The following is a 26,832-nucleotide window of genomic DNA, read 5'->3' on the forward strand; positions in this document are numbered from 1 at the left end:
TATTGTGACTCCTTAGACTCCTATATATAGAAAGGAGGTTTTGTCATTTGAATCATCAAAGAATTGTTCATTTATGTAATGTAAAGGAGGTTGCCCCCTCGAAGAGGCTGAATTCTAAGGCGTTGATCTATCTTTTCTTGAGCTGGTTTCATAACAGGGTCCCTATAATGAGAATTAAGTGAATAATGGGGGGTTGTGTTTTTACCACAACAGTTTCTTCTACTGCAGAGGGGGGAGAAAAGTGAGCCTCTAAGTGAAAGGTAATAGTACCTCCTAAGAATAGACACATGTGAACTATAAGGGTCCATCTAACACCCAACGGAATAGTCCACAGAAGATGTGATGGTCATTACAACCAACAAACAACGAAAGTTCTATCTAATATCCCACAAAATATTCCACAAGGATGGGACAACAATAATAATCAGTATAACACATTCTCAATAAGATAAGTACAAAAATAATCGAAATAGTTACACTATCTTAGAGCATGTGAAAGCAAACATGAAATACAAACATTCGTAGAATAGTCTTACAAACTTTCATAGTCCATGCCTTAAGGACGTGCTCGCCTTGAAGGTTTATGTTATTAAGTAAAAGTTCAAAGACACATGTTTACAATGTACATCACTAGTCCCAATAGTGGAGCATTAGAGCCACTCCTTGCTCCTCAAGGAACTAGTTGATCTCTCTAATGCCTTGTAGGAGGAGGCAAGGTGAAATTTCCTTTATTCATACAATGAGGGGGTATACATAACCAAGGGCGACTCTTTAACTAACCTCATGACTGTTTGACTTCCTATGACTTTTCAACGTATATGACTCTTTACATTCCATGTGTGTCCTTTTGACTTCAACTTTACAGTACATTTTGAATACAATATACATGATCCAATATTGATGTGGCATATGACCACTAATGACATGACATGACACTGCTGACATGGACTCCTTGATGATGTGGCAATGTCAAGTCGCTATTTCTGCTAAGTGTTGGATACCTTATTGAATATGACTTCTATTCATATTCACATGTCTTGATGATGCAGAATCTTCAATGATCTTTAGTTTTGGATAGTGGTCACAAACTTGTGTCCCTTTTCTTTCTCTTGATTGATCAACTTGTGAGTTCAACTACAAGAAATTATTTAGGGATGCTTCCCTCCTTCTTCTCCTTCTCCATCATCTTGCCATGACCTAATAGTGTACCTGGTCCTACAATTCACTCATAACGAGAAGATATCAATCTAAAAACCCCCTAGTCTAAGATGATGCATTCTAATCCATCAATTGCGCCCCAAGAAAGTGACAGGTTGGGAAGAGGGCCTTAGTGAATGCGTAGTTCATAGTTCCAATAGTCAGGGGGAAGAGCTTAAGCTTTGAGACTGCGTAGTGTGCGGCTCAGGGAGGCCTGAAGGACAAGACTACATAGTTTCTAGAGACAACCGGGTCAGGCTGAGGGAATGGACAATCAGAAAGAAAAATACACAGTTTTGGATGTCCAGGGAGGCTAAGGTTATGTGCATTACACAATTCTAATAGCTAGGGGAAGAGATTGAGGCTTGAATATGTGAAGTGCGCAGTCCAAGCTAGGCTGGGGAACATAACTGCACAATTCTGGGGGATCAAGGTCAGGAGTCAAGCACAATAATTGCATAGTGTAGTAGACCTGGGAGATAGAGACTTCGCATTTGCACTATCAAGAAGCAAGGTCACAACTTAGATGGTTGAGACTGCACATTGCACAGTTCATTTGGGGCTCGATGAAGCTAAGTTGTTTGGTTGGGAAGACTTTTCTAAAAATGGCTAAGTGTGGGGTAGGTGATGAACTGTGATGAACCTTGATTGTGATCACACACTTAGCATACTTTGATGACAGGACAACACAGATCATCCTAACACATGAACAAATCATTTCCCTCCATGTCACTACCTTATGACAAGATTGACAAGTGCGACACTTAAGATAGACTTTGGAATGACCGTGATGACACTTATGTGACAATGTTTAGGACTTTTTGGTTTGACATATGCTTAGATGGTTATAAAAACTCATATACACAAAGACTGACCTTTGAAACCACCAAAATAGGCTTGAAAACATTGCACGATAGCCAAACATGACAATAGATGATAGTTAACCCAACATGTAAAAGGGTCCAAAGCACTACAAGAAATCTCATGAAATGAGCTCCAGTGTTTGCAAGAACAATGTAAAAGACCAAGGAAGGCTTTGAAATTGAGTGTAAACCAAAATTTTGGAGGGTTTTTTAGCAACTACAATAGGGTGTCATGTCATTATGGTTGTCATGTGGTTATGTTTCTCATGTTGGTTTTCTTCTTAGCAGGATGATCATTGTAAATATTGCAACGAGTTAAGTTATACAGCTTCATGGGTAGTATGTATTTATTTTCAACAGTCTTACTAATTGTAGGTTTCATTGAACATCAAGGATGGTGTTCCCCCAAGGACCCAAGGGGGAGGGTTCTGTAACAACCCTCATCAAAAATCTATGTAATAAAGTTAATAAAGGCAAAATTAATAACCATGGTCATGGGATACGTATTCCAAGCTGAATGTTGGGAAAGAACATAATGACGGGGATCACTTGTGATTAATTAATGGCTATTGAAATTTCCAAGGGAAATGACAAAGGCTTTGGAAAGGAAAAGTGTCATTAATTGGAATTTTGTTTATGAAAATAATGGGAAATAGGACAAAAGGGAGGTGAAAGGTCACAGGTTGCATGTGAGGAAGAAAATGAATGAAAAATAATGGAAAATGAAGAAAATAGATACCTCATTAATAGAAAGGCTTCTGAAGATCAGTTTGTGGCTTTTGCTAGTTCAACTTTTTGTCAGTTCAATTTTGGAGCTCATGTTTTCTACTCTCTCTCTCTCTCTCTCATACTCTTCGACCCAAAGTTTTCTTTGACCACTCTTGGAGGAATGTGGCACACTTAAGATTTGGAGAAAGAGGGAAAAGGAAGAGAAGGAAATAATAGGGTATTGGGATCAACAACTAAAATGGGTTTTTCTTGCAGGTACCGAGTTTCATGTATGATTTCCTTGCTAGTTTTAGCATGCATGGTACATGCATGTGGTTTCTTGGTTATTATCTTTCATTGGCATGAGGATTTTCTGAATTGACGGTGGATTTGTGTAGCCTTACCATTTCCCGGATAGACATGGTGTTGTGGGTGTCTTTCCTTTTGTTATCTCGTTGGTTCTCATGTTCCTTATGGCTATGGGTTGAGTTACTAGTTCCTGGAAACCTTGGTTGGACAAACGCTTTGGAAGCCCTGTAAGAGCTTGGGTTGAGTTACTAGTCCTCGAAGCCTTGTTTGGAAAAACACTATGGAATCCCTTGGTGGGTTGAGTTACTAGTCCTAGAAGCCCTAGTTGGAAAAATGGTTAGGAAGCCTAACAACAATAGTAGGTGAGTTACTAGTCTTGGAAGCTATGGTTATAACAGACACTCTCGAACCTTGGAAAACTTGGGTAGAGACCAATATGGTGATGGTTAGTGATGTCCAACTGTGTGTCAGAATCATTGGTTGAGGGTTAAGGTGGCTTAGCCTCTAGAAGCCCTAATTTGGTTTCGTTTGATTTGTTCCATGAGATCGTGCATTCATGCTTGGAATATGGCGTGGGGGTGATTGGCCAAAAGAAATATTTGGTTCAGTAAATCTATGGTCGGGTGGTACGTGGAAGTCATAGACCTGGTTGTATTTTGCATATGTTAATAAGAGTTCCTTTCCTCTTTTACTTGATGGGTAAATATACTTGTTCATATGTCGTTTTTATGGTTGTTATATGTTTCAATTATTTATGTTGAATATATGTTGGTTAAGAGGATGTTTTATGACAGTCTTGATGTATGGCTCTCATCATGTTTTGACTAGAACACAAATGAAAAATGAATATAGGACCTAATAAATGATAATGCAGCTATTCTAATAAGGCATCAATGCCTCCTTGTGAATCTGCAATAAGTATGAGACCCCTATGCTCAGATCCATTGTTCTGACCTGTAGATTTCATATTTGTGACATGTTTAACAAAAAATTTGTCATGGATAGTAGGGGTTAGATTAAGTAATTGTACCAATGATTTCATTAGTAGCCTTATTCCATTTTTATTTATTATTTCTTAAATTTTCATGAAGTTCATGGCAATGGCCTAAGACATCACCTTGAAAAAGTGGGACAAAATCTGGGGTCATTAGCTCAGAACTGGCTGAAAAGGTCTAGAGTTGCTAGCATGCCTTGCTATGGGAGTGACTAGGAGGCCTCAGTTACATGAATGGCTTGTCATGGGAGTGGTTGAGGGTCCACATCAGTGAAATTTCAAGTTGTCTCAGGGGTTGGTCACTTGGAAGGTTGGTTGGATCTTGAAGGTTCTGTAGCATGTGTGGAAGGTCATAATGGTTTTGTTTTTTTAGTTACACTTCCTTAACTCTAGATGGGGAGTTGAATCACAACATATTAGCCTCTTGTCACATGTTTTCTTAAGCAGACAAGTTCACTTGGGTAAATTTGGGAGGATGGTGTTACACATATTCTGTTGCTAGGGTCACTTGTCATGAGAGACTTAAGTGAAGCATTTTTGGTACATCTTTATGAAATATTTACACTAACAAATGGAAACTCCACTGGTGTAGTAATTCAAATCCTTCGTGACTATCATTTCAGTGTTTTCCAGTATTTTCTCAAGCTATTTTTAGCCTCTCAACTTCTATTTTTAGATCCACTTTGTTTTCTGGGAAAGGTTTTGGTCTTTGTTTGTTTTTTGCATCTTTCTACAGGTCACAGGTGCTAGTAGAGAAGGAGACGAAAAAATCTAGGTGATATCTACTGACCTAGAGTTTTGGAAGAAAAACACACTTTTTGGCCAATTTTCTGCATTCCAATGCAATTTTTAGCTCAGAATTTGCATTCTGTAATTTTTCATAATTTTTTTCAGAATTTTCAGATTTGTTGACTGTGTTGTTTGTGTACTGGGAAGGATTTTTATTCTTTCCAAAGACACCCCTAGGACTATATTCTCTTATTTATTTCTCATTAATGAAGTAAAAAACCCCTTAGGGTTTAGAGTACAACTCCACCTTTTAAGAACATTTTTGCTGAGTTGAGGAATCTAGGGTACAACACTTTTAGCCTTTGATTTATAGGTTTTTTTACATTGTTATACTACCCTATTGGATAGGTTTATTCATCCTTTTACTCCATTTATATTTTATTATTTCCTTCCCCATTAGGATCCCTTTGTGTGTCCTAGATTTTAGAGCTTCTTTCCTATACTTTGTAGCATTTTTCGCCTCTGATTTTTGTTGTTTGTCTACACCATTTATAGTATATTAGTGCCTCTAGATGATATTCCCTTAGACATTAGATACTTTTGCTATTTATGTGTCTTTGAGTAGCTTGTTTTCCTCCTCTTTTTTTAGCTTCTTGATAGCCTTCTTGGGGGGGGGGGGTTTCTATGCTTGGATTTACTGTTCATTTTACTCTCCATTTTTAGAATTATTTACAGTTTTTTAGCACTTAATTTTCAACATCACATGGCATCATAAAACATGCTAAATTAACTCATCCACATGACACATCATTTTCACACACACATCCTAAGCGAACATGAGCTTGGTTTACACTGCCAAGCCAAGAATTGAAACACTACACCTTAATAATTCAACAAACATAGATTAAGCCCATTTGGGCACCAAAGCCAAACAATTTGTGTAGTTAGGTGTAGGATCCATGGGATAGGCTTCCAATAACACCCATCGATCATTTAAATTGAGACATAGAATGTGACATATTAGGGAGCTTAAAATACTTCACTATCCCATGTTCCAAATCTGGAGCGCGTTAGAAACCCAATTCATATGGGGTTAGGCTAGGTCATCGTGCAAGTGGTTCTCCTCAAGAATACCCAACCTCTGGCAGGGAACCTCGTGCGGTGGTTGATCACTAAGAAACTCAAGGCTCGACCACTCCCATGGGATGAAGGTAACTATAGTGAACCATTATAGGAAAACACCCTATAGGACTGGCTGTGAGTAGTATTTGGTTCTCTACCCCATGTTTCTCTGGAAAACTCTGCTTTCAGGGATCAAATTCCATCAACTAAGAAATCTTTTGGAACGCTACCTAAAATAGAAGATTTAGGACTTGTTTGATGATTTAGATCACCTATAGGCTAGAGGTCATTTTTGTTTCATAGGACGTGTTTTCTTGAATTAGAGTAGCATATTAATATAGTTAGTTTACACTTGGCACCACTACACTAGGTGTTTTCTTGTTGTATGTTGCTCTTTTTCTCCTGTCATCCACTTTCAGTCTAGTGAGTCATATTTGTCTTCACATCATTACACTCCCTAGACATTTTTCACGAAGACTTCATTTCCTTTACTCCATTTTTCATTTAGGACATCTTACTCCTCCCCATCAAGTTAAACTTCATCCTCCTAGTCCTCCATTAAGTCTTCATTATGACTCTGGTTCTATTGATTCTTCTGGTTCTTCCTTTGATTATGTGTCTTCCCAACCCCGTACTGCCACCATGTCATGCACTAACATGGGTGCAGGAAGCCAAGGTGGTAACCAAGGTAACCCCACAAAAGGAACCTGTTAGCACCTAAATCTACCTCAGGCTGAGAAAGGTAAGATCTAGGGTAACATCAAACCAAGCTTAACCTGGTAGCTAGCCCTACCAGGTCGGGAGAGGGCTCTCTTCTATCAATCTCAGCAAGAATTATCAATGAGGCTTGAGATGACTTGAATGAAGACTAATTTTAGGCTAGGTATTTGTGTGAAAGGCCTTGATTGAATTTGATGATGTTTTGTTGGCTCAAATGGAAAGGCAATTTTTGGGTCTTGGGAATTAGGCTTAGTTTTTCAGAGGTCTCAATGGGGCAAGGTATGCAAGTGATTTGATACCTCAAATTGAATGAAATGGAAAGATTTAGACAGGTGAGGAGTTGAAGAGGGCAATAAAACCTCAAGGATCCTCTTCAAACAACTGAAAACATCAATAACTAAGCAAACCCTAGGTAGGGCACTGCAATTTCAATGGATTCTACCTTTATTCTTGTTTGTTTTAGTTGAGAAGAAGCAAGAGAGATAATGGCATACATAAAACACATATAAACTTACATTTACAGAAGGAAACACAATATCAAAGCAACATGCCACAGGAATCCCATAGAGTGTTGCAAACCATTGGTCTATTCCTTAACCAAAACTGTTGAAATGAGTATTCAATAAGCTCCAAGCTTTGCCAAAAGTCCAACCATGCAAATGACTGAAAAATTACAAGATATAGGCAGCCAATAACTCATCCTAGCCTCTAGGGGTCGAGCTCATAATATTAGGATCTTTTCCAACAAAATCTAAACTGAGAACTAAAAAGTAGGCAGTAGAACAGCACACCTCTAAAAACTAGGAAACTGATTCATTCATTTGCAAACTACCTTTTGATGGATGAATCTACCTCTATGAGTGAAAATTTAGCATAATTACATCCAAATCTATAATTTCACATTAAATTACATCATGAGTATGACAATTATAAGGAAAAAAATCAAACTATGAAAAAACTAGGCGAAAAACAGAGTTTTTGACCAAAATGAGCAAAATTCCTCCAATGTGCCGCGCTGATTTCCCTATGCATAGTGCCTTTTTGCAGCTGATTTTGGAGGCCTTCCCGGCGTCCAAATTTTCTCCAAGTGGGCTTTTTGGAAAGGTATGCCTGTCTACTTTCCAGCACAAGTGGAATTTTTGAATTTGGCCTTCATTTCCACCTCCAAAACTGAGTTCTCCCAAGACTGATCCCTATGTGTCAAAAAAGGGGCAGAAAGGTCATTTTTGAGGTGTTTTTGACCTTTTTGGAAGCCCAAAACCTGTCAAAATTTCTTGGCTATTTCTGAGCATGCATATTTTTTCATTACAAATCCAAATATGTTGAGTTTTCCTCAAAAGGGGGTCTCCATAAAAAACGAGCGCGAGGTGGCGCGGTGCATTAGGCAGAAATGTCTGTTTTTTAAGGCAAAAATTCCAAAATTACAAAAAGTGTCCAAATTTTTTTGAAATTTGGGCTGGGTGTCCTCCATTAATTGCTATGTTGGGCTAAGGAAGCCTCATCCAAGATCTGAATTTTATCTTTCTCTTTTTGCCTCCTTGATGCCTTCCTCAACTTGGCCTTCCAGTTCCTGATTCTTGCGTTGCACACTTTGTTTCTCACCAAGTAATGATATTCATGCTCCTCAACATGTTTTTCTCATTGTTGGCCTTCTCTAGCATCCTTTCTAGGTGCATGTTTGTTCTCTCAAGCCAAAATTCACGATCAGCTCCAATTTCTTGCTCAAGTGTTGTGAACTTGACTCTCCTCCGTTTTGCAGCTTGTCGGTTTTCTCCTATGTTTTGCAACTCCATAATCACTTGTTGATCCTCTAGATGCTTGTTTCTTTGCTCCAGATAGTTGATTATCCATTTGGATTTTTCCAGGTTGAGAGACAAAGCATTGATTTCCGCCTGTTGCTCTTGGATGACCTCCTTGAGCTTTGTGGGCCGAAATTCGTGTCATCGTCCTGAATGAGAATGAAATCAGTCTCCTGCTCACCTGAAGGTCCCTCATCATACAATGGCCTCTTTCCCTTGTCCTGAACCTGCTGTGCTGATGAAGGAAGTGAGACCCCTTCCACCTCGGGTGGAGATAATACTTGCTTTGCTGTTGCAAACAACCGTCTAGTGCCCTTTTGATATGTGACAAATACTGGCACAGTAGCGGTCTATGTCTCATGACTCTCCTACAATGAGAATATCTCATGAAAAGTCTATGGAGGTACTTGAGGAGCTGTGAAGAACTCATGAGAAATGAAATCCTTCCATGAGATGCCCTACAAACCAAGCTGATGCATGACCACAATTTTGATGAGTGCAAAATGGTATATACTATTAAACTGCTACTGAGGAGTCTTCTGGTGTACTAGTGTGGTCATCTTCTCAATATTTCGACACATGAAGTAGGGGAGATTCATCATTCTCACCCTGGTAAAGTGCATCAACAGCCTGATATGATAAGCATATAGGCAAGAAAACTGACCCTCACAGCTGAAATATTTTATTATGAGTTTCATCAAGGGAGCATATGAGTCTTTGAGGTACCGAAAGGGAAACACTCTGCTGAGTTGTCTCAAATAACCGGGCTTGATGTATGGTTCATAGTGTTCCCTATCAATCTGTTTCCTTTTATTCCACTGCTCTCTAACATTAGGAATGTCTGTTGCTAGAGAAATAGACTCCGATGTCAAGGTGAATGTCACACCAGCTAGAGTGGTTTGGCCATTATGTAGATGAAGCACAAACAACCAGGCTAACTCATGATGATACTAGACTCTAGCAACCATCTCACAGAACTGATAACAGGATTGGTTTTGGAAGCATGTGATAGAAAGAGGGTAGGCCTGCAGATCAACAAGTGAAGTAGGCTCCTCTCTTATATGTTTGCCACCCTTGTGAGGTCTCCTTGGTGCATGCACTTCTATAGGAGAGTCACTATGCGTCTCTTCTTCTCGGTCATATGAAGGATCCGATTCCATGCTTGCAAATGTGTGAGTTTTCTTAATGAGTAATAAGAGATTTATGGTGATTTTGATGTTTTCTGCCACCAAGGGTAAGAATATGTGAGGGACTATGGAGGGAGAGGATATGAGGGGTTTTGGGACTATTATGACAGTTTTTTGTGGGAAATGGGGGATTAGGGAACAATATGGGAGTTTTAGGGACAACAATTAGGGTTTGGGGTTTTGTAATTAAGATTTAGGAGAATGGGATTTGGGGATAGGGGTAAATGATTTTTAGGGATATGGGAGTTTAAGGAATGGGTGGATAAGCTGGGAAAATAAATGGAGGAGTGACAAAATGAGGGAGTGGTAGAATGAATTTGGCAGCAAAATGACAAATGCAAACCCTAGGCAATGGTTTTTTGAGAAATTGCAAGGAAATAGGGTTAGATTTTCTTCACACAACCACCATAAATTTTTTAAGACAAACTCCTTCACTAGCAAGGAAAAGATCTTGACTTACTTGCACACTAGAAGACTTGAGTGATTTTGGCAATGTGATGAAGTTTTTGAGGAAATCGGGCTTGGCAACTCTATGCACCGTGCCTCAAACCCAATGCATCGTGCCTCCTGTGTGTGTCATGCCAATTCAAAATTAACATTGAGGAGGACAGCCCTATGCTCTGCACCTATTGTATGAGCCGCGCCTCCAAAACTGAGTGCTTTTGCTGCGATTTGCTTCCCTTTTCCAACACAGCTTTCACCTTAGTCAATTTTTCTTCTTGGAATGTCAATGAGCTTGTGAATTGTAAAAAATGATTTATATACAAGAGCCTTTAATTTTTGATTCATAAAACCCACTTTTATAATGTTTGCCATGTGACTTTACTTTTCACCTCTGTTTTTTGAGCAGTTTACTTTATTTGAGCCTTTTGATGAACTGAATGACTTGATTTTTGTTTGCCTTGTAGGGGATGGAGCTACTGAGGCTTGGCAAGGTGACCAGGGTTGCCACTGAAGTGATTCACATACAAGAGAATTGAAAATACATGAATTTATACAATAAAAAGCCTAAAATACTCTGTTTTTCCTCAAAACAGAGTTTTGAGGAAAAATACATTTTTGAGCAATTGATTATGAATTTCTTGGTACTGGAACTTTATTCAACCTCCTCAAGTTCCTGCTGGCTGTTATTGGACATTTTTAAGACCTCTCTGATGAAACCCTAGACCTAATGAAACTGAAACCCTAGAAATTACTTTTGCAAATTTAAAGACAGAAAGTGACTGCAGATGATCTTGATGAATGGAAATGTGCCAGCAGGTAAAGGACATGAGGGAAAATGTACAACAAGACACTATCGTCAGATGATCCATGCTCCTAATGGAATGCAACTGACTGACCGAGACACCTAATATGCAATGCAACAAAAGAATTTGATCTTTGACGAAGGGATGAAGATACTGACACTAACATTGGCTCCAATGGGGATGGTAGCTCCTTGGAGGTGCCAAGAACTACATATCTCTGGGAAAGCAGGCAGTGCCTCTTCCATTGGGCTATGGAGTCAATAACTTCAAAACACCCAAAAACTAATTACTATGAAACTTTGACTCAAGACTCATAGATGAAATGACTTAATTCAAAACTGAAACAAGACTCTCAAAAACTGAAACTAGACACTCAGCTGAAACTATCTTTAAACTGACTGAAATAAAAAATGAATCAAGACTGACTTAACTGAAACAAGTACTTACAAAGATTTTAAATGGTAGCAGACCATCGAGATTTGAGGGCTTCAAATCATGATGACAACCACATGCCTACTGATGAAATATGTACAATCATGTGAAGTGAGCCTTCCAATGTGACCAATCCAGTAGATGCCTACATACTGAAATTCGGCGCTCACTTTTCCTGAGCAGGTCGAATGATGTAAATGTAGGAAACTCACAATAACAATTGAAACCAAGGCTTATGCTAACAAACCAGCCAAAATTCATCTTCTCTGGTTCTTGCAAAAGAATGCCGAAAGGATCTTGAAAATCCTGAAGCACTAGCTTGTCTTGAGATCCAGTAGCAAAAATACAAGTACTCCCTTCATTCTAATCTGAAAGAACAACTAGTTGTTGAGTGATAGGAAGGCACAGAGAGGTATAAGCTTCTGCCATCTGAGTGTTAGCTGTAAATTCCTTGACCATGAGAAATTATGGCATATTGTCTCTCTCAAACTCATATCCCTCAACTTCATGGCCTAGGTCATTCTTAAATAGAAAACAATCTTCAAGTTTATCAAAAATGACAGTCTTATCATTTTCATGAAGGAAACCATTATATTTTCGCTGATCAATAAAGCTAATTTCAAGACTATCATTATTTTCAAAAGTGGAAGAAGTTTCACCAACACTTTCTTGACCATGTGCACACTGCCAATATTGTTGTGATGGGATGATGAGAACAAAGGATACCATGTTTCCAAATTCCAATCCTGAATGGCATAATTATGACGATTGGTGTTTTCTTTGTGGGCTTGGGGTGAGTAGACATTTTCACCCCCACCAATCACAAATATTTATTTTCTTCATTCTGACTAATGAAAATTAGACTTGTGGTCAATTCACCGACCAGTTTCCATGCGAACTTTGTCCTTTTTATTCCTTTTCTACCCGCAATTGTTCCTGTTCACCTCCCCTTCTTCCTAATTTTGTATCCTCTTTCATTTTCATATGTTCACCTCCCATTCTTCCTCCTTTTTGCTCCTATTATGCTCTTTGTTGATGTTTATACCTTCATAGCACCCAACAACTTAAACATTCACATCATACAACAACACATAACCCACATGAAGATTTGGCATCTAAGGAGGCATTGGCTGCACATGACGATATCCGCAGCGAAAACCATCATGGTGATCAAGATATACACCCTTGGAAAGCATCCCACCCCATTCTAGTGAAGGGTGTGTACCCAACAGCCAGATGAGAAAACCAGATGGGAAAACCGTTGACAAGGTACTAACTAAACTTGAGACTATTTATGGCCTTGCATCTCCTTTGGATTCGTACTATGGTAGCTCTCATACAATAGAAAAGGAACAACCCATTAGGATGTGTTATGAATAAGAAGATGGTGATGATGACAGGATGGGTCCTAAACAAGATGATGATGATGATAATGATGTAACAGAGCAGTATGTGTGGAATCCATAAATGTCCACTTTGAAAAGATTTCCAACATGAAGGGTAATGGATTCCAAGATTATAGTGTTGAATCCAGAGAAATTGGAGATGAGGGTGAGGGAAAAGGAGTTTATGAAAAACGTTGTGACATGAGTGAAAGGCTACAACATTGGGACTTTAATGATGTATTGAGTACTGCAGAATTGTCAACTAGGAGAAGGGATTGTAGGAAATATTCTAGTACCAGTTACGACACCAGCAAATTTTTTCATGGATCTTATAAAGATTATGAGCATTCTATGGGGGCTTGGTATCATCATGCTAGAGGCTCTTCTGGGGACAGTCAATTGGAAAGAACTAATGAGTTCCAATGAGAAGGAGAAGTAGAAGGGAGGCCAAGGTTCCATGTCAGTTGATCTCTCTTCTCGAGTGTTTGAGGGCTAGCAATTCCAACAAGTTTGGTTACATCTTCAAGCATAGGCTAGAAAGCCAGGTTGGAATTTCTCCTCATAAAACTTTAAAACTCTCCTTTACTTGTCTTATGCTTTATGAAAATCATTTTTTATTGCCAAGTGGCAATGTTGCTTCGGTGAATCTGATGTAGTATTAAACTGTCTATCAGGGTTCATTGTTGTTGTGATATTTTCCCCAATTGAATGACATGGCCTTCAAAGGGAGGAGGCTAATTGAAAGGTACTATGTAATTTTGGAGGAATAATTGTCCCTCAGCCAAGGCATCTAATATGAAAAATGTTTGCTCTGTGGGGTCTCCTCAAAGCTCTACATGTGGTTCCATTAGCAGGAATTTTGAATTGAGCCATTGGAGTTACCATGACATCTCTGGTAGGATATGAATATGTTGATTTTATATGCAATAATAGTGAAAAGAAAATAATATAAAGGACAATATCTCTATGCAAATCTAGGCTGAGAGTTTACTTCATCTCAAGATTTGTTATCATTGGTTTTTGTATTAGTGTTAAATGGTTTGCTGGAGGCTTATATAACACTCCTAGACAATGCATTTATTCTAGTTATATTCCATAGGCTTCTTTGCCTCTGAATTCATTAGGCAATGCATAAGTTTCTCTTATAAATTTTATTTGTTTGATATGTTGGAGAGTAAGGAGAGTAAGGAAGACACGTTCTACTAGCCATTATTTACATTGATTGTGGAATATTTAGGCCTACTTATAATTCCAAGTCCAATGAATGATTTCAAAGATGCTTGGCTGTATGTGTAATGCATTGTTAACAAAGAAAGGCAATTTTTCAGAGTGATGAAAAGAGTATCTCATTTAATTTGCAGCTTAACCGAAAATGGAAAGACTTGATTTTATATTTATTTCATCTACAAGTTAGTTCATCTTAATGACAATGTTGTAATTGAATCTTAGTTGCCTAACATACTTTTATATTGGATTGACAAGAAATGGCATTTCAATAAGCCTATAGGTCTTAATTTGTGAAGGTTCGTTCAATATAAAAAACATTGAACGATCGAGAGAAGAGGAACAACTAGCAGAATATGATCACAATGTGGAATTCACATCACACCAACGTGTGGCACAAAAGGATGCATGAATTAAGCATAAAAGGATAGATAAAAAGGCAACGGAGGGTACAAGGTTTGGAATTTTTACCAGCTAAAGTCAAGGGATTTGAAGGGGAATTTTAGAGTCAATTTATTTTTCAATATTAAGTGTCTAGATTGTTGGACTCACCACACCTATTGTAAAATTGGTTCTATGCTATTGTATTTATCTTTGAGTTTTTCACAGATCCTTTCTTGTTGTTCAATTATGCAACTTGTGAGGTAAAATTTCCTCTATTTATAGTCATTTGAGAGCTGATTAGTGGTAAAAGTTGCCTTCTATGATTCAAAATTTATTATAATATTAAAAACATTCTAATGTAGTCACTTATATCTAATATGATTATGCACTTATGAGATAAATACTTGTATAATGATCTCAGCATGAATAAAGCATTCCAAGCATAGATTAGTCTATGATATTTACTATCATTTTGCTATGAAATGAATTCTTTTCATCGCCTTGAATATTGTGGGAGATGCTATAGAGACGTGTGAATGAAGTGGATTTTTTGGATTCATTTTCTAATGCCCGACACGTTATTTTCCCTGTCATTAAATGGCTAAATACCTTCACACCTCTTAAGTGTATATGATATTTGTGTTGATCTTCAAATAATAGTGATTTCCATTCTCTAATTATTATTTGAAGTTATATGTACTCATTTAAACTTCCTGTGGAATTTTCATCGTATAAGGATATGTTTTTGCATTATGTTGTAAAGGTGACCAACAAATAAGGCCTCGATCTCAAGATTTGAATATGAAAGTATGTGCCTAGATTGATTTGGTCCAACATCATTTTATCTTGTGAACAACCATTGTTGTAAATATATTGTTGAAGTGGTACCGAGATCATAAGATATCTGAGGCTTAACCTTTGTGCCTCAAAAGCCATCTTAAGGCTTAAAGTAGCGAGATTTTCTTTCGAACATCTAGAGGGTGCCTTGGCACTATTCCCCTAACCAAGAACGTCTAAAGGAACAAAATAATATTTCCATATAAAAGTGTTAGTAACTTCATCCAGGTTCTTTGAAGCATTCACACAGCATCAGCTAGCTAAGCCATTGAAGCATTTACACATCATTGGCTAGATTAGAATCGTGTTTCAAGAAGAATCAACACTTTCAAGTGTTGGATGTCAGGTTTTTTAGACATTAGTTGGTTGTTTTTATGAATTACAATATCTTAACTGCTTATGGATCATGCCATATTCAATTAGCATCTTGAAAACCTATATAAAACATATATTATACACACTAACAGGCTTCCATTCTAACAAAGCATCATGTTGAACAATGCATTAAATTTCACAAAAAAAGTCTTGTGAAATAATTCCAGTGCTAGCAAAAATGATTTTTTGACTTCTGCAACATTTTTGGAATTTTGAATGCAACATAACCATCGAAATATGATCTCAATGTCCATGAGTATGAAAATCCATGGTCAAGGTCTCCCCACTAGTAATACAATCATAACTTCACATGTTTTAAAAGTGATGAGTTGGCTCTTGAGCTAAATGTGTAATCAATTATTCCAAATCCCATCCTTTGCTCTACACACTACAAAAACATCCTTTGCTCTACACACTACAAAAAAATCATTTGTTGATCAAAGGTTAGCCTTAAAAATTGTAGGTGTGTGTTATGAAACCAGCTCAAGAAAAGATAGAAAATATAGATCAACGCCTTAGAATTCAGCCTGTTCGAGGGGGCAACCTCCTTTACATTACATAAATGAAAAATTCGTTGATGATTCAAATGATAAAACCTCCTTTCTATATATAGGAGTCTAAGGAGTCACAATATAATCCAGCCGACCTAACAATAATAATATAAAGCCACAAAAATAATAATAGAGGGATTCTATGGGGCACAGTAATAACAATATGGGGGCAATAGGGGCACAACAATATTAATAAGGGGTATAACTACAATAGTAATGGGGTAATCACTAGTATTATAGGGACCCAACATGCCCCTCCTTCAAAAAAGTGTTGTCCTCAACGCTTGAGTAGTTCTGGATACTTCTGCATAAAATTGTCATCCTCCCATGCAGAATCTTCAGCGGATAAGTTCTTCCACTTGATAAGATACTCTGAAATTGATCGATTTCGTAGCTGTCGAGTTCTTGTTTCTGTGACTACTTCCAGTTCCAATATAATTTTTCCTTCCTCGTCAAGTTCTGGCAATATTGTTTGAACTGGGAGCTTGTCGCCTATAACCTTCTTTAAACATGAAACATGGAAAACTGGGTGCAATCGAGAAGCTGCAGGAAGCTCCAATTTGTATGCCATAGTACCAATTTTTTGCAACACCTTGTACGGACCATAATACTTTGGTGATAATTTATTATCCTTCTTAGCTTGCTTGAGGGACATTTGCTTATATGGTTGTAGCCGTAGGAATACCCAATCACCTACATCAAAAATTCTTTCACTGCGATGTTGATCTGCCTGTTGTTTCATTCTATTCTGTGCCAACACGAGGTTATCCTTTAAGAGTTGGAGGACTTGTTGTTGATGTTCGATGTGATGTTCCACTGCCTGAACCTTAGAATTTTCTCTTAAATATGATGTGATGGATGGTGGTTGATACCCATAAAGTGCCATAAATGGGGTCATTTTTGTTGCTGTATGGAAGGAAGTGTTATACCACCATTCAGCCAGAGGCAACCATTTGACCCATTGTGTCTATTTATCAGATACAAAGCAACGAAGATATCCTTCCAAACATTTGTTTACTATCTCAGTTTGCCCATCAGATTGAGGATGATAAGATGAGCTATGAGCTAACTGAGTACCAAGACAAGAAAATAATTATGTCCAAAAATTTCCAGTGAAAATGGGATCTCTGTCACTTACAATAATCTTTGGGTTTCCATTTAGCTTTTGAATTGTTTCCATAAATGCAGTAGAAACTGTACTGGCTTTAAATGGATGTGATAATGCACAAAAGTGTGCATACTTGGTAAGTCTGTCAACTACCACCATGATGACACTCTTTCCCTCAAACTTGGGTAAACCTGTGATAAAATCCATTGAAACCTCCTCCCAACGTTGGCTTGGAATGGATAAAGGTTGTAATAGACCCGGTGTCTTAATTGTTTCAACTTTATTTTGTTGGCAAACCAAACATTCCGCCACAAACTTTTGAATATCTGATTTAAGGCCATCCCAAAAAAATTCCTTTTTAACCCTGGTAAGTTTTTAAAAATCCTGAGTGCCCTCCTAAGGGAGAAGTGTGCAATTCCATAAGAATCTTTTGTTTTAGCTGGGAATTTTTACAGAGGTATAAGCGATCTTTGTACCATAATGAATCATTTTGCCAGCTAAATGTATCAGACGTACTAGAATCTTGTTGTAACTTTCGAATAAGTTCCCACACTTCTTCGTCATTCTTCCATTCCTCCCTTGCTTCGTTTATCCAATTTGGTTGGATAATAGAAATGGCGCACAACAATGCTTCCACATCCTCATCCTTTCTTGAGAGTGCATCTGCCACCACATTTTGCTTCCCTTTTTTGTAGATGATTTCAAAGTCATAACCCAACATCTTTGTGACCCACTTTTGTTGCTCTTTAGAGGATAATCTTTGTTCTAAAAAGTATTTAAGGCTATCATGATCCGTTTTTACCTTGAAGTGTCTTCCCATTAGGTAGGGTCGCCATTTCTTAAGTGCATGGAGTATTGCCAACATTTCCTTCTCATAAATAGCTTTGCCTAAAAATTTTCCCTTGATTGGACGACTTTCAAAAGCAATGGGTCTTTCATCTTGCATTAGAACAGCACCAATTCCATTTCCTGAAGCATCACATTCCACAATAAAGGTTTTTGTGAAGTCCGGTGTAGCTAAGACCTGTGCTTGGCACATTGCCTCTTTAAGATGTTCAAAGGCCTTTGTTGCTTCCGGAATCCATGAAAATGCATCTTTCTTCAATAATGTTGTTAGAGGTGCTGCTATTCTCCCATAATTCTTAACAAATTTGTGATAATACCCTGTCAACCCGAGAAATCCTCGCAGATGCTTTATGGATGTGGGGATTTTCCATTCCTTAATGGCTTTAATTTTGCTAGGGTCTACCTTAACTCCTTCATGAGATACAATATGACCCAGATATTCCACCTCCTGGACTCCAAAGAAACATTTGGATCTTTTTGCATATAATTGTTTCTCCTCCAATAGTTGTAGCACCCTGTCAACATGTTCAACATGATCCTTCCAAGACTTGCTGTAGATTAGTATATCATCAAAAAATACTAACACAAATTTTCTAAGGAATGGTTTGAAAATTGAATTCATCAAACCTTGAAATGTTGAAGGTGCATTGGTAAGGCCAAAAGGCATGACCAAAAATTCATAATGACCCTCATGAGTTCTAAATGCTATTTTTGGAATGTCTTCAGTCTTCATTCTGATTTGATGATATCCTGAACGAAGATCCAACTTGGTGAAGTAAATTGATCCATGCAATTCATCCAGTAATTCATCAATGACAGGAATGGGGAACTTATCTTTAATAGTGAGCTTGTTGAGCTCCCTATAATCCGGACACATGCGCCATGATCCATCCTTCTTGTGCACCAATACTACTGGAGCAGAGAAAGAACTTTGACTGGGTTGAATTATACCAGCCTCTAGCATTTCTGCAACCATACGTTCAATTTCACTCTTTTGGACATAAGGATATCTGTACGGCCTGATGTTTGGAGGAACACTTCCTGGAATCAGATGAATAGCATGATCATGATCACGCATAGGTGGGAGAACTTTGGGAGTCTCAAATACCTTGGAATGATTGTCCAAGACTTTTTGGAGATCTGGAGAAATAGATGATTCCGATGTGGAAAAATCTAGTGAACATAATTGTGCAATTACACCTCTTTGCTCCTTTTTTAGAAGCTTTGTCATACCATTAGAGCTGATTATCTTTCCTGGTTTCCCTGCAATACCCCTTAATTCAACTTCCTTTCCTTCCGTAGAAAATTTGATGAAAAGTTCTTGAAAATTAAAAGCTATTGTACCCAAGGATTGTAGCCATTGGACTCCTAGTACAACATCAACACCTCCCATTGGAATGGAAAGCATTGGGCTAGTCAATACATATTCTCCCATGGATAGCTTGATATTATTGCACTTTCCAGAGAAATTTATTGTTCCTCCATTTGCAATCATCACTTGACACTCTGGTGCTGGATATAGGAAGCAATTCAATTCTTTTGCTACCTTACAATGAATAAAATTGTGGGTGCTTCCTGAATCAATCAACACTATTACCTTTTTCTTCTTGATTTGTCCTTCTATCTTGATGGTTTGAGGAGTGGTAATTCCTGCCAATGCATTACAAGATATGGTCGGATTTATTTGTTCTTCATCTAGGCTTTGTTCCTGGAGTATATCCTCTTCTTTTGACCTTTCTTGCTCCTTTTCTTCTTCCTCTTCACAATCTATGTAGAATAATTTCTTCTCAGCACACTTATGACCTTTAGTGTATTTGCTATCACAACTGTAACAAAGCCCTTTTTCTCTTTTTTCTTCCAATTGTTGTGGTGTCAACCTTATAGGTTGTGGAAGACTAGGGGCAACAACACTTCCGTCTTTATAGTTGTGAGTGGTATGCTTCCTGGTTGCCATAATTTTGCTTTCCATTTTTCTTGCTAACCTGAATGCCTTCTCTAATGAATCAGGTTCCCAAAGGTGAACATCATGTTGGATATTATCCTTTAAAGACCCTATGAACACATCAATCCTATGCTCCTCTGGAATATCTTTTACCCTTATGTTCAATTTTTGGAACTCCTCAATGTGCTCCATTATTCAACCCTTTTGTTTGAGACTTATCAATTGGCTAAAAAAAGTGTTGCTTTTTGTATCCTCATAATGTGCTATTAATTCTTCCATAAAAATTGCCCAAGTGATAAATTGTTTACGAGAGCAAAGCCATTGATACCATACAAACTGATTTGTTTCCAAATATAAAGTTGTCATATGTACCTTTTGTGTGGTTTGCACATTATGGAGATCGAAGAATTGCTCCATCTGTAATATCCTTGTGGTGGGATCCTTGCCATCAAACTTCCTCATATCGATTTTTGGAACATGGTAAGTCTTCGATGCAACATTAGAGTCTATGGAATCATGATTGACATTTCTTTTCTTCTCATCATGAGTTTCCTTTAGTACCCTTTCACCCTTAGTGACCATTTCTTGTAACAACTTATTCATATTTATCTTCAATTCTTCCATCTTATCATCCATGCCATCAATTTTAGTGTCCATGCCATTCACCTTAGCTTCCATGCCATCCATCTTAGCTTCTAAGCCTTTCTTTAAACCATCCATCTTAGCTTCTACATCTTTCCTTAAACCATCCATCTTAGATTCTATTGCTTTTTGTGCAAGTGACACTCGTTGCACTTGTTCTTGTAATTTTGATATATCATATAGTATTTCTTCTTCTTCTTCATGAGTCATGCTAGAGCTTTCAGGTTCCTTACTAGGTTTTTGCATTTTCTTTCCTTGGGGAATCAGTTACTGATAATAATGCTCTATTATGCCCTTTTAATTCCTTCAAAATAAATTTTCAAACCAAGCTTAAGCAAAAATTTAAGAAAATCTACACACCTTTCTTCACTTTGTAGGAGCTCGATATTGCCTCTATTGTATCTCTGTACTTTTCAATCATCTAGTTTTGAATTTGTGACTTGCAGTAGCCCTCTATGTCCTCTTTCCAATGCCACAAGTCTGACCCAAATTGTATTCTCAAAAGAAGAGTTATGCGAAATCTCCCACAGTGACTTGATTATAGACTAGTTCAGTAGAGCAAACTTGTACGACATGCCACGAGTCACTATTTTGACCTTTGGATCTGAAAAATGCATACAATAAACTACAGTCCGTCCTCTTTCTGTACCTTTTTACGAAATTTCAATCCGATCCCCAAAGAGAAAGTTATGACGATTTTCCCCAGGTCACCTGTTTGGAATGTAATTCAGGAGTCTGCAAAAAGACCAACTTCCTCAGGTCATATCTCCGCATATATAGCACGAAAAGCTCTGGAATTCAAACCCGAGGTTCAGTACGATTTCTTCTCAAATGGGTTTTTTTTGAAACTTCTGAAACATCACAGAAAAAAAGTTAACGAAAATTCCATGATGACCTGTTTGGAGCAGCGAAACCCTAGAATCCAAAGCTCTGATACCAAATGTTATGAAACTAGCTCAAGAAAAGATAGAAAAGATAGATCAACGCCTTAGAATTCAACCTGTTTGAGGGGGAAACCTCCTTTACATTACATAAACGAACAATTCTTTGATGATTCAAATGACAAAACCTCCTTTCTATATATAGGAGTCTAAGGAGTCACAATATAATCTAGCTGACCTAACAATAATAATATAAAGCCACAAAAATAACAATAGAGGGATTCTATGGGGAACAGTAATAACAATATGGGGGAAATATGGGCACAAAAATATTAATAAGGGGTATAACTACAATAGTAATGGGGTAATCACTAGTATTATAGGGACCCAACAGTGTGCAAAGTTACTTAAAGAGTCAAGTCTCATTAATATGTTGGTCTAATTAATTTTATCATGTTTTATGCGCTAATCCTATTATCACCTTCACATAGTTCTTAAATCATTGATCATTTCCATAAGGTTCCAAGTTAGGTTTTATTTTGAATGTGTCATCAAATCTGAGTCAAGCTTAGTATTTAAAAGTTAGGTTTCCATATTTATCCCATTCCTATTTTAATCCCTTTTTAAAAGACCCATTTTTGTTAAGGCTCTTGAATTAACGATGATGTCCATTTTCTTGTTCCATGGTTTGGCTGATATAACTCTAGAAAAAGTCGTAATACTCTCTGTTTATGCAAAATAAAAGTTTAACTAGTACTAGGTTTGTAGGTTGTAACACACTTTAGGACTTTTACAGGGATAAGATTTCCAGATCTGAACTTATTTCAAAATATTACAAATGCATTCTTCTTAATTGTTTGTAAAAAAATATAGATATCCTTAGTAATAAGGAGAAGCATTTCGTTTTGGATTTGGGGGAATTTCCCAAAGGTGGATAATTCAGCGTAATTTATTTTTGGACTTTTGGGTATATGTGCAGGGATGGAATGGTCATAATATTTCTAGGTCCTATTGGAAATTGCAAGTCAAAATCTCATCAATATGACAGGCTATCGAGGGTATAAAACTTGTTTATGTTTTCATCCTTTCATGATTTCTTCGATTAGTCCACGTCTTTATATGTGTTTTTCAAATTAAATTCTTGTGCTTGTGGCATCCTTTGACTAGATTAAAGCAATTTGCAGAAAAGCTCATACTTACTGCCACATGTTAAATGCATATGAAAGAAATTTAAGGCGCAAGTGAATTCATGTTAAGTTATGAGCTACATAATTATTGAGTTGGATATTCAAATATCTGCAACTATGGTATAAGGACATAACTCATGTCAGTTACAAGTTACAAAGTTTCACTCTGCCTGACATCTTTGGTTTACTCGTCTCTCATAAGATCAACGGAATTTGAAATTCATCTAAATCCATGGTCTTCATTAGGCATAAAATATTTCTTCTTTAGATCTATAGGAGTGTGTTTGATCCGGTAGTTCATGGCTATATGTGCCAATTGGTAATTACATGACTCTGATTGTTGTATCAGTTGCAGATGAAGCATAACATAAACAATAATTGAAATGATTTGTCTCAGGAGTTCGAGCATAATGTGGTTCCTTTAGGTCAGATCGTCTTCAAATATCCCTTTTAGGATGAACTTTTCAACATCGTAGTTGAATTTCTTATCTATTAGTGCGCGGATCTTAACAAATTATCTTCTCCTTTTTCATAATAGGGAACCACTGTGATCTGAGCTTCCATAGAAATTTAGATCTTAGTTCTATATTGTGGGTACATTTGTTGTGGTTGAGGTCCATATACAATATTCCATGTAAATTTTTGCAACTCATTGATTGAACTTCTTTACTTCCTTTGTAAGATAGAAGTAATTTGAGTTATTAACATAACCCTTTTTTCAAGTCATTTAGTTTGCAACAATAATTTCAGAGAATTATATAAATAATTTATTTATTGATGGCTATGCAGGCCGATCCAGATGAGGTAAATTCCTTAGTGCAACTAATGACATGGAAGACTTTTGTAGCTAACATACTATATGGAAGAGAAAAGATGATATTGGTTGCAACCCACATAGTTTAAGTTTTAGTGAGTTATAAATTTTTACTTGTGCCTTTACTCAGAAGATCCATGATTTGATTGGAGTCCACATAGATGTTCCAGCACCTGACCTGGGAACTATCTCACAAGTGTTTTCCATGATTCATATTCAAAGAGTCAGATTTATTAGCTCCAATATTTAATACATGTTTCTTAAATATCCACTATGCTTCCACGATTGATGTGAATAGAAAATGGCCTAGATATTAGAAGGGTATTCAAAATTCCATAAATACTAACCTATAATTGTTATTAGAAAACCCGTTGTCAGTATGTAACAATTTATTCCAAAATAGCTCACCAACCTCTTGAGTGTGTTAAAATTTACATGGCTTTTTGAGGTTAGAGAGATTATTTTGTGATGGGTAAGATCTAGGTGGATCCCTTGGCATGGATGTTGCAACTGGTAGAGGTGTTATGAATGAAACATAATTTTTGTTAGCTGAGTATGGTAAAAGCATCTCCGGTCAATGTTTTGTAATATAGGTATATTGTTATTCTCTTTAGCCTTTATTGTGAATGTAAGTCTAGCCACATAAAAATAACACCATCTTGCTTGCCTTTCTTTGAATTTACTGCTTACAATAATTGCATCAAAGAAACTCACTACCATGCTTTTAATTTACTCAAAGGATATCTATGGACACTAAATGAAGTGAAAATGGCTCCATAAATATGACAATAACACCAATTCGAGGGGACTGGAAGCATTACAGACTGAAATACATTATTCTTGAAGCGAAAACTCTCTGACCTTTTTAGGGTTTTTCAAAATATCAGTTCTTGGCTAGCTGAAATTATCCATGAAAGGGGTAGAAAGGTTGTAGCTATGAGAGACATTTCAAGAGCTACAAAAAATATCAATGGCCTTGACGTTCCAACTTTAATGAAGCGCACAAATACTAATGGTGTTGTTAAAGGATTTGAAGCAACATATTCAATAGATCCCAAAACCCTTTTTCTTGAAGAATGGGACGTGCTCATCCCTGCTACTTTAGGTTGTTTCTTGAACAGGTGTGTATCCATCCAATCTAGGTTTCACAAGACCATATCGCATTTGGAAGTTGACATGGATTTGAAAGTACTTTTTAATTCAATTGACAATGCACTACATTGCATAGGGTACTTTGTTGAGATTTAGTTTTGATATATACATTCCATAATCATTGTTATTGGAAAATCGGAGATGCTAATTTAGTAATTTCATTGCTACTGCATACTAGTCACAGGGAGAATGCCAGTGAATTAAAGGCCAAATTCATTATAGAGGAAACCAATAATTCCACATATCCAGAAGCTAACAAGGTGAATTAGACAATCAATTAAAGTTGTAGAGGTTTTGGAGTAATTTGACTTCTCTCGGGCTTCTTAAATTCATCTTTGTTATGTAATATTGGATGCATGCACATGCATTTTTGTTTCGATACAAGAAGGGTGTTGTAGTAGTACTAGACATATATGAAAGTACCGGTGGTGTGACTGTTAACTACTTTGAGTGGGTTCAGGTATGTATCCTTGGGAAACTATTTTTTTGGACTTGCTTATGCAAACTTCGGTCACAATGCCTTTTCATCTACATATGATTGACTTGTGAGTTTGCTTGTGTTTATTTGTGAGTTATTTGATGATTCTATTATTAAGGCCGTTGAATTGATGCTTTACAAGATAGGGATAGACTTGTATTTGCCACCTGAATTATTTTTCGGATATTTTACAATGATATAGGTTGAGTTGGGTACATTGATAATATATTGAACTGAATACTGACAGTTCATTAAATTTCTTGCAATACCGCCTCATATGAATTGATATACTTTCTATTTTTCTTTTTATCCCAACAAAAACATCAAAATTTTTATTCAAAACAAAAGAAAAAAAACACGTTTCTTAAGTGTTTATAGCATGATACAAAAAAATGTCATCCATGACTACACTTTGGAAATGTTGTGCACTGTCTATCTCCTTTTATATTCTTTAGAAAATAAAATATATAAGATAGAACATGAAACAACTAAAATAACTATCATCCTACCATCTAACAATAAGCTTCCTACATTGTCCAAAATGACCAACATAAATACATGCTTCTTGCCAATTTTGTTGTCTTCTTTTTTCCATTATTTGATGACTCTATTATTGTGTTTGGTGAGTTGATGCTTTAGTAGATTGAGGTGGATGTGTTTTTGTTGCTTGACTTATTTCTTTAGTTCCTGAGTAGTGATATATGTTGGGTTGGGTAAATTAATGATCTACAAGATTGTAGAGCTGAGTACTGACCATTATATTCTTGCAATTCTACCCCATATAAATGTGGAGGATTTATATCAATGATCTTGAAAATTACAAAGTCCATTAATTCCCATGTATCTATGCCTTTTATTATGTGACAAGGATGTTGGTGATGGGTTTCGAGTGCTACCCTTAAGTAAAAAAATTGGTATAATCATGGTTTGAGTGAGGTGGTTGAATTTTGGGTGATTTTTTATATTTTAGTTCGTCTTTCTAATTCTATCATCTTTTTCTTGCAAAACATCCAAGGTTTTATGTGGGATGAGTAGAACGTTAATGTCGAGCTGAAAAACTATATGGCAGATGCTTTTCAACATCTTAAGGAAATATGTAAAACTCATGATTGTGATCTTAGAATGATAGCTTTCACTCTTGGATCCAATCGTGTTGCTCATATGACTCTCCTAAGAGGATGGGAAGCTTGAAATACATCCACTGACAAACATCAGATTCCTTTCTTCATGTCTCATAGTTTCAATAATTCAACTGGTTACACTTTTTTCGGTGTCAACCATATTGTATACCATTTTAGCCTGGTATTCTTTTGAATGTCATATTGTTTCAAAAAAATGATCAATCTTTATGATGAGATAGTTACTAGTATCATTTTTCAAGTCAATAATCCATTTTTTAGTAGTTATTTGGGTACAGATTTATAGTTTTCCAAAATATTTCTTCCGGCCTAAATCTAGTTCGTGATTTTCTCATGGGCCACTTACATTTGAAAATAACATGTTTTGATTCCCACAAAAAAAATTATTGCCTACCAATTGTATCTTACCAATTGGGACATGAGAATATTAAAAACAGACATCAGACTCCAATTTGTTTGTAAGGATGGAAAGGTGTGCTTTATATATATCTTGAAGTTGTGCCATCTTTAGTTCCTTTTTGAGGATTCAATTATTTTTTATGATTTATGCTCCTCTTAGCTTTAAGATATGTTAGTATGT

General features: G+C 36.8%; 1 pseudogene; it reads left to right on the forward strand.

The window, feature by feature from the left end:
- The first annotated feature begins 23,446 nt into the window (after positions 1 to 23,446).
- Positions 23,447 to 26,304, forward strand: LOC149171008 (glutamate dehydrogenase 1, mitochondrial-like; annotated as a pseudogene).
- The last annotated feature ends 528 nt before the right edge of the window (positions 26,305 to 26,832 follow it).

Source organism: Pinus tabuliformis, chromosome 4_2, assembly GCF_031772625.1.
Source record: "Pinus tabuliformis cultivar Carrire ecotype Pingquan chromosome 4_2, CPIR1, whole genome shotgun sequence".
NCBI lineage: Eukaryota > Viridiplantae > Streptophyta > Pinopsida > Pinales > Pinaceae > Pinus > Pinus tabuliformis.